Source organism: Homalodisca vitripennis, chromosome 4 (genome assembly GCF_021130785.1).
Source record: "Homalodisca vitripennis isolate AUS2020 chromosome 4, UT_GWSS_2.1, whole genome shotgun sequence".
Lineage (NCBI taxonomy): Eukaryota > Metazoa > Arthropoda > Insecta > Hemiptera > Cicadellidae > Homalodisca > Homalodisca vitripennis.
This window is the reverse complement of record NC_060210.1, coordinates 113,526,302-113,540,830: the sequence shown is the minus strand read 5'-3', so window position 1 is coordinate 113,540,830 and position 14,529 is coordinate 113,526,302. Positions and strand designations below refer to the sequence as shown.

At 51.3% G+C, this 14,529-nt stretch overlaps 9 non-coding genes across 9 annotated transcripts; 4 read left to right on the top strand and 5 right to left on the bottom strand.

The window, feature by feature from the left end:
* Window positions 1-4,781: 4,781 nt before the first annotated feature.
* LOC124361637 lies at window positions 4,782-4,904 on the top strand. Its single transcript, XR_006922379.1, has one exon. It is a non-coding gene; the product is annotated as a U5 spliceosomal RNA (small nuclear RNA).
* Window positions 4,905-5,439: 535 nt separating this feature from the next.
* Window positions 5,440-5,601, bottom strand: LOC124361603. The gene has a single exon (XR_006922355.1). It is a non-coding gene; the product is annotated as a U1 spliceosomal RNA (small nuclear RNA).
* Window positions 5,602-6,111: 510 nt separating this feature from the next.
* LOC124361622 lies at window positions 6,112-6,328 on the top strand. The gene has a single exon (XR_006922367.1). It is a non-coding gene; the product is annotated as a small nucleolar RNA U3 (small nucleolar RNA).
* A 167-nt stretch (window positions 6,329-6,495) lies between these two features.
* LOC124361642 lies at window positions 6,496-6,618 on the bottom strand. Its single transcript, XR_006922384.1, has one exon. It is a non-coding gene; the product is annotated as a U5 spliceosomal RNA (small nuclear RNA).
* A 3,678-nt stretch (window positions 6,619-10,296) lies between these two features.
* On the top strand, window positions 10,297-10,491 carry LOC124361609. Its single transcript, XR_006922361.1, has one exon. It is a non-coding gene; the product is annotated as a U2 spliceosomal RNA (small nuclear RNA).
* A 424-nt stretch (window positions 10,492-10,915) lies between these two features.
* On the bottom strand, window positions 10,916-11,034 carry LOC124361566. Its single transcript, XR_006922325.1, has one exon. It is a non-coding gene; the product is annotated as a 5S ribosomal RNA (ribosomal RNA).
* Window positions 11,035-11,388: 354 nt separating this feature from the next.
* Window positions 11,389-11,550, bottom strand: LOC124361602. The gene has a single exon (XR_006922354.1). It is a non-coding gene; the product is annotated as a U1 spliceosomal RNA (small nuclear RNA).
* A 508-nt stretch (window positions 11,551-12,058) lies between these two features.
* LOC124361625 lies at window positions 12,059-12,275 on the top strand. The gene has a single exon (XR_006922370.1). It is a non-coding gene; the product is annotated as a small nucleolar RNA U3 (small nucleolar RNA).
* A 167-nt stretch (window positions 12,276-12,442) lies between these two features.
* Window positions 12,443-12,565, bottom strand: LOC124361640. The gene has a single exon (XR_006922382.1). It is a non-coding gene; the product is annotated as a U5 spliceosomal RNA (small nuclear RNA).
* Between the last annotated feature and the right edge of the window lie 1,964 nt (window positions 12,566-14,529).

The window sequence follows — 14,529 nt, the reverse complement described above, 5'->3', positions numbered from 1 at the left end:
CTAGAAATTTTGTTGATTCGGTTTCATCGAGCGGGAGATCATCCACAAATACTGAAGGTCTTGTTTCAGATTCTCGTTTGCTTAGCGAAAATTTCATGAAATTTGATTTTGATTCATTTGTTTTCAGGTTTATTTCAGAAAAAAATTGAATGCAGGAATTCAACTCAGGAAAAGTAATTATTTCCAAGTTTTGAAGTGTTTTGGCTTTAACACAGAGAGTCGTGTCGTCAGCATACTGAACCACCTTTCCATTCTGGATCGATGGGTTCAGATCGTTTACGTAAAGCAGAAAAAGAACTGGCTCAAGGATAGATCCCTGCGAGACTCCATGGGTGATCTTTGCTTTTGAGGATAAGGCACCCGAGATCTGCACACACTGTTCTCGGTCACTAAGATATGATCCAAGCCATTTTAGAGGCAGACCTCGTACACCACTCCTTTCCAACTTGTGCAAAAGTATTTCATGATGCACACAGTCAAATGCTTTGGAGAGGTCGAGAAATACGCTGAGCACGTGTTCACGCCTCTCCAGTCCATCGACAACATGTTCTATGAGGTTAGTTACAGCGACTACTGTACTCCTTTTTTCTCTGAATCCGAATTGGGTCGGGCTGAGAATATCAAAACCTTCGAGGAAACTGCTGAGCTGTTCCAGGAAAAGTTTCTCAAAAATTTTGCTCAGCACCGGCAGAATAGAAATTGGACGGTAGTTGTTGGTTTGTAAGGGATCATCTTTTTTGAAAATCGGAATGACTTTTGCAGTTTTTAATTTTGATGGAAAGATTCCGGTTTGAAATGAACGGTTGATTAATTTTGTTAGTGGTGTTAGTAAATGCCTGAAGCATTGCTTTAACATCCACATTGAAACTCCGTTGATGTCGCAGGATCTTTTGGAATTCAGTCTCTGAATGACACGAATCACCTCTACCTCCGTCACAGGGGTCAAAGCGAAGGATGACATTGGTCCCTGCAGGTTGTGAGCACGAGGACGATGAACTGGTAAAACTGGATCAACAACGGCCACGTTTGAGAAAAAAGTGTTAAATTTGCTTGCTATTTCGAAAGGATTTTTAAGAATTGTTTGATCAATTTTTATTGAGATGTTTTTAGAGCTATTTGGTTTATTAGATTTAGCGTAACCATTTATGATTTCCCAAGCTGTTTTTGATATGTTATCAGAGTTTTGCAAACATTTATTAATTTCATAGGATTTCATAGATGGCGGCAGCCTCACCTTCGAGCCTTGTAATGGTGTCCACAGGAGTATGATCAACTCTCATGCCAGTGGGCACCCCAAGATGTTGGTATCGATCGCCTTCACCCAGGACCCTAAGTGGGGAGCCGTAAATGGCAAACGCTGTCGGCCTCACATCACGCCGCGCCACATGGAGTGTGGCACATTTTTCCGGTTTGAACCTGAGGCCGACCCATGAGGCCGCCAGAACGACAGCCTCAAGCAGTGCCCTAAGCGATGCTTCAGACTTGGCCACCAGGGAAAAGTCATCCGCGTATGTCAGGACACTGACACGCGTGCCGTGTAGGTCGGTCCCATGAACATCCTCCATCGCGGTGAGGGGTCGGATCAGCGTCTCCATGACTAAGTTAAAGAGGAGGGGAGACAATGGACAGCCCTGCCTCACACCCGCACCGAAGGGGATTTCGGCCGTTACACCGCCATTGTGCCGGATGGATGTGTCACTTCCCCGGTACAGGTCCTCGATGAGCCGCAGTTGGTCGGCGGTCAGACCGGCAGAGCGCAGGGCGGAGAAGAGAGAGGAGTGGGGGACACTCCCGAATGAATTGGCCAGGTCAAGCCAGGCAATGCAAAGCTCCCCTCCACGCCTACGTGCCTCATCCAGGAGTTCCTGTAACAGGAAATTGTGCTCTAGGCAGCCCTTTCTGGGCTCCTGACAAGAGCCCATTGGCGGAGGCCCACCCAGTGAGGCGATTGGCCAGAAGGCTGCAAAACAGCTTCCCGCAGGTGTTGGGCAGGGCTATCGGACGCCAATTGGATATGTCCCTCACCGGACCCTTCTTGTGGATCAGTACAGTCGTCGAGACCTTCCAGGCAGGCAGAAACCGCTTAGCCGCCAAACAGACGTTAAAGACTGCGGCAAGAACATGCCCGGAAGGATCCCGACGACGCCATACTCCATATCTGATCCCATCTGGACCAGGAGCGGTGTTAGTGGTCCGGCGGAGGAGGGTGAGCACCTCCCCAGTGGACGTGGCCTCTAGGAGCGGTGGTGGGGGTGCAGCAGGGAGACTGGAGTTAGGGGGCGGAGTCCCCACGCTCCCCTCCCTGGGAGAGTACCAGTCCCTGAAGTGGTTCTCGATGGATGCACCGGATATACTGCAAAATGGCGAGGCCGCCTTCAGGACCTCGCGGACTGCCCGTCTTGGAGCCCACCAATACAGCCTCTAAAGGCATGTGGCTTCCCGGGCATCATGGCGTCCAGTAGTCCGCGGTGGTCGATTGGTCCGAGGTGGTTGAGCATCCCGTTGATCTTCCCGTCCATCTTGTCCCGGCCGCGCAGATGCCGACGTCACAGAAGCGACTAGTTGGTCGAGAGCATGCAGAAACTCGTCCCAGGCCATCTCCGGGTTGAATTTGGCCACCCATTCACGCTGCCATGCCGAGAGCTCGAAGGCAGGATGGTCGGCCAACGAGGAGGCCGGCGAGCCAGGAGGGGTGGAGCCAGCAGATGATGGTGGGCCCGGCGGTGGCGGAGACAGAGGCCCAGCAGTAGGCGCGGCCGGTGAGCCGATGGTGGTGGATGGAGACGCAGGCGGGACTGGAGGTGAAGCTCCATGGGCGTGACGAGGTAGTTGGGTGGGCGGTGACACTATAGACAGCACGGGTGACGGAGTTTGGGCAGGCAGCGGCTCGCGAGTAGGAGTCACATTCCGTTCCCTAGGTCCACGGCGGTGAGCATTACGCGCGATGGTGGCCGCAGTGCGTACACGGATGCGGGGGGGGAGAGCAGCGGCGACGAGGATCCCGAGGTGGAAGGGGAAGCAGCAGGTGGAGTCCTAGGCCGGATGGGAGTGGCAATGCCGATAATCTTCTCCTGGTAAGAGTGTTGTAGGAGGATGCACACAAACCAAGCTCCTCCTCAGGAAGAAGAGAATCGGCTCTCGGATGTTCTTCAGCAAAGTGGGCCTTGGCCTGCTTCAACGCGTATCGGTGTTGCCGACACGAAAACTCCACGTCACAGCACAAAAAGGAGATGTCCCATCCCCCCGTGGTCTTGGTTAAGATGGCGTTTTATTCCCTCTCTTTTTCTCACGCACTGTATCCCCCCCTCGAGGCACTCCGGGCATTGGAGGCGCTGTCCTAGAGGGGGGGCACAAAATAAAGTTTTTTCCATCGTGCGCAGATATTAAAAAAGGAAATAAACAAGAAAAAGGAAGAAAAAACTGAAAAAGAAAGGAAGAAATATAGAGGAAGGAAGAAGAGTGGGGGTCTCGAGTGCTACAGACGGGGAGTCAGCGAACTCCCCACATTGAACAGCCCCCGGGCGAATCCTAGGCTCACCGCCTTATCAGGGAAAGTCGGCACGCCAGACCGACCCCACCCGGCTATCCGTTAGGCAGGGCGAAGCTGCCAGGGGTGCGTCCCACCACCCCTCGGAATCACCTTGTGCAAAACCTGACAACAACTGGATTGTCCGGGTTTGCACGGACATTGTCTCAATTTTGAGTTTGGCTAAGATCAAATTGATCTTTAATCTTAGCCAAAAGGCCGAGAAGCGATAAAATAGACGTGCTTTACAATTACATAGAGTAAAAAGTTACTTGCAATTTGTCGCTCAAGAAAGAAAAACAACAAAAGTCGGAAATTTGGAGAAAAAAGTGGTTAGAAAACCGTGTTTTCGCTATTTTAAAGAAACAGTTTTATTAGATGCGTAATAAATTCCCTCCGGCCAGAGAACAAGAGTGAAAACCCGTTATTCTATCAGAAAGACAAAGACGGAGCTCGTGTAATCGCCAGCCACGAGCCGGCCGCACAGTGCCGCACGCACCGTCACCCGTCACTTGACCATCTCCTGCCAACCAACCGACGTGTTTGGTGGTGTTTTATGGGTCGTCAAAGGTCGGCAAAAGCGGCTAAGGAGGCTATATTTACTAATAGAAATATTAGATGACCGCTTATGTAAATTTCCTTAGTAGTTTTCAACAGCGAGAACCTGTTGACAAATTGTTTGTTCGGTAACGACCCGGCGAGCGTTGAACTGTTTTCGTGTCAACTGTGAACTTTTAAAACTATTTTCAACTAGACTCGACGCCATGACAGATGATTTTCCCTTGTTAAACTAGTTAAAATCGTAATCGGAAAGGTTTGAACCGGACGGATACGGCTACGGCTGCGGCAGCGTTTTCCCACCGTATCACTCGCCAACGGTTGTCATGAGAACGGCCCCGGCCAATTGACACTAGCGCTCCGCTCGCCGCAACCAAACTGCCCTGTTAGTTGGTCGACTCGCCGCACAGGTTTTCGCGTCTAGCGCCCGGTACGGTTACCGCGGGACGGCGACCGTCACTTTGCCTTATCTTGTCGCGCGACCGCTAAAACGACTGCATATCTCTTAAACCGTAATCCGAGCGAGACCGTCTACTGACAAGTGTATTTTAAAATTCACCTGTTCACGGTTGACAACGTTCCTAAAGTGTTCAGCGTCTCGCACACTGCCAGTTGCGGACATTATGTCGGCAAACTCTCGGCGCAGTTTTTAAGTAGTAAATTGATCGGTCTCGTCGTATGTACCTTGTCTGTCTGTCCACTCTGGTTTCCCTTCAAAACGAATAAATCTTTCGCCTTTTACTAAAGATTTCCGTGGAGGGGAACACATGATGAGTCTGTAACCAATTTTTAGTCAGTGCCCGGCCCTTATGGGGCTGGGCCACCATCAAAACACAAACCATACCCATCACCATTACCGTTACACTGTGTTATTGACTTGTAATGGTAATACCACATCTCACGTGACGTTTACTTGCCGAGGATCGTACTTTTAGCGATTACAAACAATTTAACAGTTTCTAATTCTGGACGGCGTTGTGTCTTCGCGTGATGCCAGTAGCAAGGCTGGAGGTGCAGTGGCAGAGCACGTGGGCGGACAAGTGGGGGAGAAGGAGAGGGAGTTGGGGAGGAATCGGAGCTGGGGGGCGCATCAGGAGCAGGAGGCCTAATGGGCGTTGTGTCTTCGCGTGATGCCAGTAGCGAGGCTGGAGGTGCAGTGGCAGAGCACGTGGGCGGTGGTCTCGTCGTGTCGACCACACCGCCTACAACGCCGATCGTTGACTCCCCAGCGTCGGCAGCCGTTGAGAGGAAGAACATTCAGCCTGGTCCGGTGATCAAACCGCCAGTCTGTGAAACGTGTGTAGCGCCCCTCGTGCAGCATGTGGTTGGCAGTGGACAAGGCATCAGTGGATAATTAGGGACGGCGCGAACGCAGTCCCCGCTACCAAAAATTACGCCCCCGAGATACCCACATTTGGGGCATTCGCAGGAGTCAGCCCGACCGTAGTGCAATGGAAAGGCCTCATCCTGGGGGAACCGCCTTCGTGATCACGGTAACCCCTACGCCAGGTAAGTATGAATGTACTTGCCCAGACAATTGGTACCGACCAAAACGACAGTTTTATCTGCCACCAAAAGGCAAACGGCAAGAGTTGGTTTCTATGGTAATTGTGGCAAGGTATCCGTTAAAATGCACACATTTCATGTTCCAAACAGTCTTGTCGGTGTTTAAAACAACATTTTTTACATATTAGCTGGTAAATTATTAGTTTTTTACTGGTTTTAAAACATCACGGTGCGGCATACACTGTCGCGCCGGTGGCACAGGCACATTACGGTCTGTGCAGCACTGCGCTGCCGCATCGACACCAATACCACTCTCTAACCGTTAGAATATTACGATTTTCACTAGTCGGTTAGCGTACTGCGGCTATTCACATTGAAAACTGAACTCCACTGGACCGTGCACTGGTGAAATCCGTTGGATTTCAATGGCAATATCTCGGTGAGACAATTCCTGGAGAGTTTCTCGCATGTCCAACTGGTTATTACAATGACCTAGTCCAAGATGTGTTTCCGTTCGCACCAAGATCATACTTCACAGGATCATTTCTGTAGTAAGATCTTCATTTAACCACTTAAACACTGAAGTGTTTACCAGCCATGATGAAGAGAGGAAGTTCTCCTCCCTGAGCGTGAGGCAGGTGCGTGACCGTGTCACAACATGACGCGGTTTACGCTCCATCGATGATCGTTCAGACCGACCACTCTTGGTCGGTACGAGAGGAGAGCTTTCAGAGTGGCCCATTATAAATATGAAAATGAGAATTAGAAACTGTTAAATTGTTTGTAATCGCTAAAAGTACGATCCTCGGCAAGTGAACGTCACGTGAGATGTGGTATTACCATTACAAGTCAATAACACAGTGTAACGGTAATGGTGATGGACATGGTTTGTGTGTTGATGATGGCCCAGCCCCATAAGGGCCGGGCACTGACTAAAAATTGGTTACAGACTCATCATGTGTTCCCCTCCACGGAAATCTTTAGTAAAAGGTGAAAGATTTATTCGTTCTGAAGGGAAACCAGAGTGGAGAGAAAAGGTACATACGACGAGACCGATCAATTTACTACTTAAAAACTGCGCCGAGAGTTTGCCGACATAATGTCTGCAACTGGCAGTGTGCGAGATGCTGAACACTTTAGGAACGTCGTCAACCGTGAACAGGTGAATTTTAAAATACACTTGTCAGTAGACGGTCTCGCTCGGATTACGGTTTAAGAGATATGCAGTCGTTTTAGCGGTCGCGCGACAAGATAAGGCAAAGTGACGGTCACCGTCCCGCGGTAACCGTACCGGGAGCTGGACGCGAAACCTGTGAGGCGAGTCGACCAACTAACAGGACAGTTTGGTTGCGGCGAGCGGAGCGCTAGTGTCAATTGGCCGGGGCCGTTCTCATGACAACCGTTGGCGAGTGATACGGTGGGAAAACGCTGCCGCAGCCCGTAGCCGTATCCGTCCGGTTCAAACCATTCCGATTACGATTTTAACTAGTTTAACAAGGGAACATCATCTGTCATGGCGTCGAGTCTAGTTGAAAATAGTTTTTTTACCAGTTCAGTGGCTGCCCCGTTTCATCCCTGGGACCCCATGGGATGAATTCATCGTGGCTCTGGATGAGATGACGGCCTCACTCTCGACGGCACCGCAGCCCGCAAAACCACCTAGGCTTCCTCGTCGCCGTGCTGCTGCTGCACCGCGTGACAACCGCCGGGACGTCAGGGAGGCCGCCAGGCTCCACCGCCTCTACCGACGAGCTCCTCGGAAGGCGATGAGGTAAGTTTTAGGCTCCTCATCGCCATTTTGTTCCATCCCTGAGGAGACCATTAAGCGACACTTTGAGGCTTCTTATACCTCAAGAGACGGATGTGCAGGTGTCCCTCCGCCGAATTGCCTGGTTCCTCCCGCTCTGCACCCCCCGCCACTGCTTGACTCTGCACTACATGAGAAGGTCTCCCTCCTGCTGAGGAAGGCCTCCAATACTGCCCCTGGCCCTGATGGGGTACGTTACAACGTGTGGCGCCGTAGAGACTCGACGGGACACGTGCTGGCGGCGGTCTACAACCTCTGCATCGCCGCCAGAGACGATTCCCGCCATCTTGGAAGTCCTCCTCTACGGTGTTAATACACAAGAAGGACAACCCTGGCGACATCAACAACTGGCGTCCCATCGCCCTTTCCAACACTGCGGGGAAGCTCCTCTGCAGTCTCCTGGCGGATCGTCTCTCCAGGTGGGCCTCCGACAACAATCTCATTTCTGGGGCTCAGAAGGGGTTCACCCCAGCGGAGGGCTGCCTGGAGCACAATGTCATCCTCCAGGAACTCCTCGATGACGCAAGGCGGCGTGGGAGTGAGCTCTGCGTGGCGTGGTTGGACCTCGCCAACGCCTTCGGCAGTGTCCCCCACTCCGCCCTCCTCGCCGCGCTCCGTTCTGCGGGGCTATCGCAAGACCAGCTGCGCTTCATCGAGGACTTGTACCAAGGGAGCTCTACTTCCATTCGCCACTCCAGAGGATCGACTGACCCCATCGCCTTTGGAGCTGGAGTTCGCCAGGGCTGCCCACTCTCCCCCATCCTCTTCAACCTGGTGATGGAGTACCTGATTCGGCCGCTCACTGCACTGGAGGACCAACATGGAGCAGTACTTCACGGCACCAGCGTCAGCGTCCTGGCATACGCTGATGATCTCGCCCTTGTGGCGAGGTCGGAGGCGTCTCTTCAGGCTCTGCTAGACGTCGTCATTCCAGCTGCGACGTGGGTTGGACTCCGCTTCAAGCCCACCAAGTGTGCCACGCTCCATGTTGCCCGGAGGACTACTAGACCTTCAGTCTTCCGGATCTACGGTGCGCCGCTTCAGGTCCTCGGCGAAGGGGAGTCCTATCAACATCTTGGAGTCCCCACCGGGATGAAGGTGGACCAAACCCCGGTCGCCACCATTACCAGATTGGAAGCCGAGACTGAGGCCGTCCTTCAGAGTGTGCTGGCGCCTTGGCAAAAGTTGCACGCCTTGCGGACCTTCATCGTTCCGCAGTTGGAATTCAACCTCAAGACCACGCGGATCCGCAAGACTGCACTTAGGAGCCTGGAGAGCAAGATCAAGTGTGGTGTGAAGAAGATCTTCAACGTTCCTTCCCACGCCAGTGCCGAGTTGGTCTATCTTCCACCTTCCTGCGGCGGGGCTGGACTCGTCCCGCTGGCCGACCTCTCGGACCTGGCCGCCATCAACCACGCGTTCAGGCTCCTCACCTCACCGGATGCCAGGGTGGCTTCGCTTGCTTTGGAGGGATTAGCGGCCTCTGCGGGCCAGAGGAGTGCTGCCCGCGCCGGAATGGAGTTCCTTGTGGGATACCTCAACGGCGACTTCCCCGGGAACTCCAATGTTGCCACTACTTTTCTGCCGCGCGGGCAGCTTTGAACAGGTTGAAGAAACGCCTACCTGACTTGCGGGATGGTGTGCCGGCAAGGCAACACTTCAAATAAAGATCCCTGGGGACAGGGCCCTCGGGATCGTCGACAGGGGCTCCCGTCACGCGCTGTCCGCCAGTCTGCGCTCCTCGCTGCAGCAACACTTCAGGGCCACCCTTTCCGCGAAACCCGACCGGGGAAGGGTGGCCAGAGTCACCACCACCTGCGCCACTGCCAACCACATGCTGCACGAGGGGCGCTACACACGTTTCACAGACTGGCGGTTTGCTCACCGGGCCAGGCTGAATGTTCTTCCTCTCAACGGCTGCCGACGCTGGGGAGTCAACGATCGGCGTTGTAGGCGGTGTGGTCGACACGACGAGACCACCGCCCACGTGCTCTGCCACTGCACCTCCAGCCTCGCTACTGGCATCACGCGAAGACACAACGCCCATTAGGCCTCCTGCTCCTGATGCGCCCCCCAGCTCCGATTCCTCCCCAACTCCCTCTCCTTCTCCCCCACTTGTCCGCCCACGTGCTCTGCCACTGCACCTCCAGCCTTGCTGCTGGGATCACGCGAAGACACAACGCCGTCCAGGATCTCCTCGTCGCAGCCATCAGACCTGCGGAGGGAGTTGAGGTCCGCGTGAACCAGCGGGTGCCCCTTCAAGCGCTGCTCCAAGGCCGTGAAGATGATTTCCCGCAGGAGATGGTGCGCTGCCGTCCGGATGTGGTGATGATCGACGCTCACAACAAGATCGTCAAGATAGTCGACATCGCCGTTCCATACGAGGACGGCTGGCGGGCCATCGAAGCTGCGCGGGAGAGGAAGCTCGACGCCTATGGTCCACTTGCCCGGATGCTGACGGCCGGAGGCTACAGGACTTCCGTGGACGCATTCGTCGTCGGCTCCCTAGGTGCGTAGAACAGTGCCAACTGGGAGACCCTGGCTCGCCTCGGGGTCCACCGTAGATACGGCACATCCCTCTCCCGTCGCTGCATCTCCGAGGCCATTCGCTGGAGCCGGGACATATATGTCACTCATGTATCCGGCGTCCAGCAGTGGCAAGACTGATCTTCCATATATATTGTAGTTATTTATTTATTTATTGCATGTTATTTAGTATATATTGCCGATTTTAATTATTTATTCGTGTTATTGCATGTAATTTAGTATTTTAGTAATTTATTGACACTTGATTGACACTTTCTCCTACCTTTTAAGATTCGACAATGTTACTTTAAGTTTATTATTATTTAGATTAAGATATTTGGAAATTGTAATTAATCATATTAGAATTGAGACACTAGCTATGTATAAAGCATGAAAATAAAGGCAAAAAAAGTATCTGTTCTTATCAGCTTAACATCTGATACGTCCCTCATCGAGGGACCAGTTTGTTAAACTGATTTTTGGAAAATGACGGAGTGCTAGGAGCTTGCTCCACCTCTGTCACGGGTTGACCCGGCATTGCAGTACCGCCGGGACCGGCCCACCACCAAATAAATACACACAATAAACTAATTCTTCATCATGCACATAACTTATAAAACAGTGTATATACAGTTATCCACCGTCAAAGTTTTATAGTTGTATAAAAACAAAATAGTTCCACGTTTATTCTTATAACGCGTAAAGAAAATAATATAAATTAAAATATATTGTACACACTGTTGCCACTACTACACAACAATTTTGATGGTGTTTACTGGTTGGTATTAAAATAAAATAAATTTAATTTACAATATTTTATTAACCGCGTATTGATAGTCTGTTTTTTTTTTTTTCATTAAAAATTTATTTATTTGCCACAAAATTGTAGGGCTCAAAATAACAATAATAATCGTTCAAAAGTACAAGAATGTAGAATTGTAATGTAAAAATACAATTATTGAATTTTAGAAAAGAAAACAATTACAAAAAAATTCCAACAGCACGTGGTGTTTCCAAGCGGTCACCCATCCAAGTACTAACCACGCCCGACGTTGCTTGACTTCGGTGATCGGACGATAACCGGTATATTCAACGTGGTATGGCCGTTGGCGAGAGACTAACTGATCTAGACGATCCATAGGTTACTTCAGCGTAGTGACCAAGAACCATTATTGATGGTACATATTGACACGAAAACAAGTGTTTATATTCGAATCACAGTTTTCATTGTCGGAATACACACATTTAATTAATTATTCCTATTTATTTATGTATACATTTTATTATTCTAGGTTGTCAATATTATAATTGCACGTATCGACTTTGGTGGGAAAACTGACTCATTTAATATTTTATTTATTATAGAGACAACTTTAAAATGTCCTTGTGAAATTATTTTAAAACCGTAAGATATCTTTTTTTCTTCTTCTTATTTTGTTTTCTCGACAAGGCATCAGTGGATAATTAGGGACGGCGCGAACGCAGTCCCAGCTACCAAAAATTACGCGCCCGAGATACCCACATTTGGGGCATTCGCAGGAGTCAGCCCGACCGTAGTGCAATGGAAAGGCCTCATCCTGGGGGAACCGCCTTCGTGATCACGGTAACCCCTACACCAGGTAAGTATGAATGTACTTGCCCAGACAATTGGTACCGACCAAAACGACAGTTTTATCTGCCACCGAGAGGCAAACGGCAAGAGTGGGTTTTTATGGTAATTGTGGCAAGGTATCCGTTAAAATGCACACATTTCATGTTCCAAACAGTACTGTCGGTGTTTAAAAGCAACATTTTTACATATTAGCTGGTAAATTATTAGTTTTTACTGGTTTTAAACACCACGGTGCGGCATACACTGTCGCGCCGGTGGCACAGACACATTACGGTCTGTGCAGCACGGCGCTGCCGCATCGACACCAATACCACTCTCTAACCGTTAGAATATTACGATTTTCACTAGTCGGTTAGCGTACTGCGGCTATTCACATTGAAAACTGAACTCCACTGGACCGTGCACTGGTGAAATCCGTTGGATTTCAATGGCAATATCTCGGTGAGACAATTCCTGGAGAGTTTCTCGCATGTCCAACTGGTTATTACAATGACCTAGTCCAAGATGTGTTTCCGTTCGCACCAAGATCATACTTCACAGGATCATTTCTGTAGTAAGATCTTCATGTAACCACTTCAACACTGAAGTGTTTACCAGCCACGATGAAGAGACGAAGTTCTCCTCCCTGAGCGTGAGGCAGGCGCGTGACCGTGTCACAACATGACGCGGTTTACGCTCCATCGATGATCGTTCAGACCGACCACTCTTGGTCGGTACTAAAGGAGAGCGTTCAGAGTGGGCCATTATAAATATGAAAATGAGAATTTGAAACTGTTAAATTGTTTGTAATCGCTAAAAGTACGATCCTCGGCAAATGAACGTCACGTGAGATGTGGTATTACCATTACAAGTCAATAACACAGTGTAACGGTAATGGTGATGGGTATGGTTTGTGTTTTGATGATGGCCCAGCCCCATAAGGGCCGGGCACTGACTAAAAATTGGTTACAGACTCATCATGTGTTCCCCTCCACGGAAATCTTTAGTAAAAGGCGAAAGATTTATTCGTTCTGAAGGGAAACCAGAGTGGAGAGAAAAGGTACATACGACGAGACCGATCAATTTACTACTTAAAAACTGCGCCGAGAGTTTGCCGACATAATGTCTGCAACTGGCAGTGTGCGAGATGCTGAACACTTTAGGAACGTCGTCAACCGTGAACAGGTGAATTTTAAAATACACTTGTCAGTAGACGGTCTCGCTCGGATTACGGTTTAAGAGATATGCAGTCGTTTTAGCGGTCGCGCGACAAGATAAGGCAAAGTGACGGTCACCGTCCCGCGGTAACCGTACCGGGAGCTGGACGCGAAACCTGTGAGGCGAGTCGACCAACTAACAGGACAGTTTGGTTGCGGCGAGCGGAGCGCTAGTGTCAATTGGCCGGGGCCGTTCTCATGACAACCGTTGGCGAGTGATACGGTGGGAAAACGCTGCCGCAGCCGTAGCCGTATCCGTCCGGTTCAAACCATTCCGATTACGATTTTAACTAGTTTAACAAGGGAAAATCATCTGTCATGGCGTCGAGTCTAGTTGAAAATAGTTTTACCAGTTTACAGTTGACACGAAAACAGTTCAACGCTCGCCGGGTCGTTACCGAACAAACAATTTGTCAACAGGTTCTCGCTGTTGAAAACTACTATGGAAATTTACATAAGCGGTCATCTAATATTTATATTAGTAAATATAGCCGCCTTAGCCGCTTTTGCCGACCTTTGACGACCCGTTTTAAAACACCACCAAACACGATGGTTGGTTGGCAGGAGGTGGTCAAGTGACGGGTGACGGTGCGTGCGGCTCTGTGCGGCCGGCTCGTGGCTGGCGATTACACGAGCCCCGTCGTTGTCTTTCTGATAGAATAACGGGTTTTCACTCTTGTTCTCTGGCCGGAGGGAATTTATTACGCATCTAATAAAACTGTTTCTCTAAAATAGCGAAAACACGGTTTTCTAACAATTTTTTTTCTCCAAATTTCCGACTTAGATCAAAGTTGTCTGCCATCGCTCTTCTGCGGCTATCGCGCTTAATGCGCTGCGTCGGCGTCGACCTGTCGCGGAGGAGCAAGTTACGCCCCGTCGCATGCCGTTGCACCGGCCGGCCGTGGCTCCCCCCCCTCCGGATCATCTTCTTCTGGGTCTCCGGTTGGCCCGCCAATGATCCGGGCTGCGGCTGTCGCTAGAGGCGCCATGCGGCGTCACGGCCGCATGGGCGGGTCGGTAAGCTCTGTGGAGAGCATTTCACTTCCGCTTCCAGTGCGGTCTCCACCCGGCGCTTTGTTACCACCAGTGACTCCACCACTCGGCCTATCGCCGAGAGATCGGCCTCTGCCAGGGTCCCCCCCTCCGCCGTCCCCATCTGGCCCCCCCCCTCGCCAACGGACCCTCCCGTATCGCCGAGGGAGAATTTAACGCCATGGCAGAGAGAGTGGCTTGCCAAATTCACCCCTGGCATGGAGTGGGCCGCCTTCTTGGCCACTCTGGAGGAACTGGTGACGTCACTGTCGCCGGCACCGAACCCCTCGCGACAGCCGCGGCCGGGGGGAATTCGACCGTCTAGATCCCGGCGTCCGCGCCGCGACGGCGACCGCGATTTGCGCGAGGCGGCGCGCATCCAAAATCTATACCGGACTGCCCCCAAGCGAGCCATGAGGGAGGTCCTAGAGGCCTCCTCGCCGATTTGTTCCATCGCGGAGGAAGCCATTATGGCTTATTTTACCTCATCCTACTCGGCGAAGGTGGGCTGTGCCGTTGAGCCTCCCCCTGGCTGCACGATACCCGCTGCGGCTTCCCCGCCCCCGCTACTAGACCGGATCGAGCCGAGGGAAGTAGCGAAGATGCTCCGGAGAACCGCCAATACCGCTCCGGGCTCGGATGGCGTCAAATATGGCATCTGGCGCCGCCGTGACTCATCTGGCCACGTGCTTTCCGCCATCTTTAACATCTGTCTGGCGGCCGGGCGCTTCCCGCCGTCGTGGAAGGTCTCGTCCACGGTGCTGAT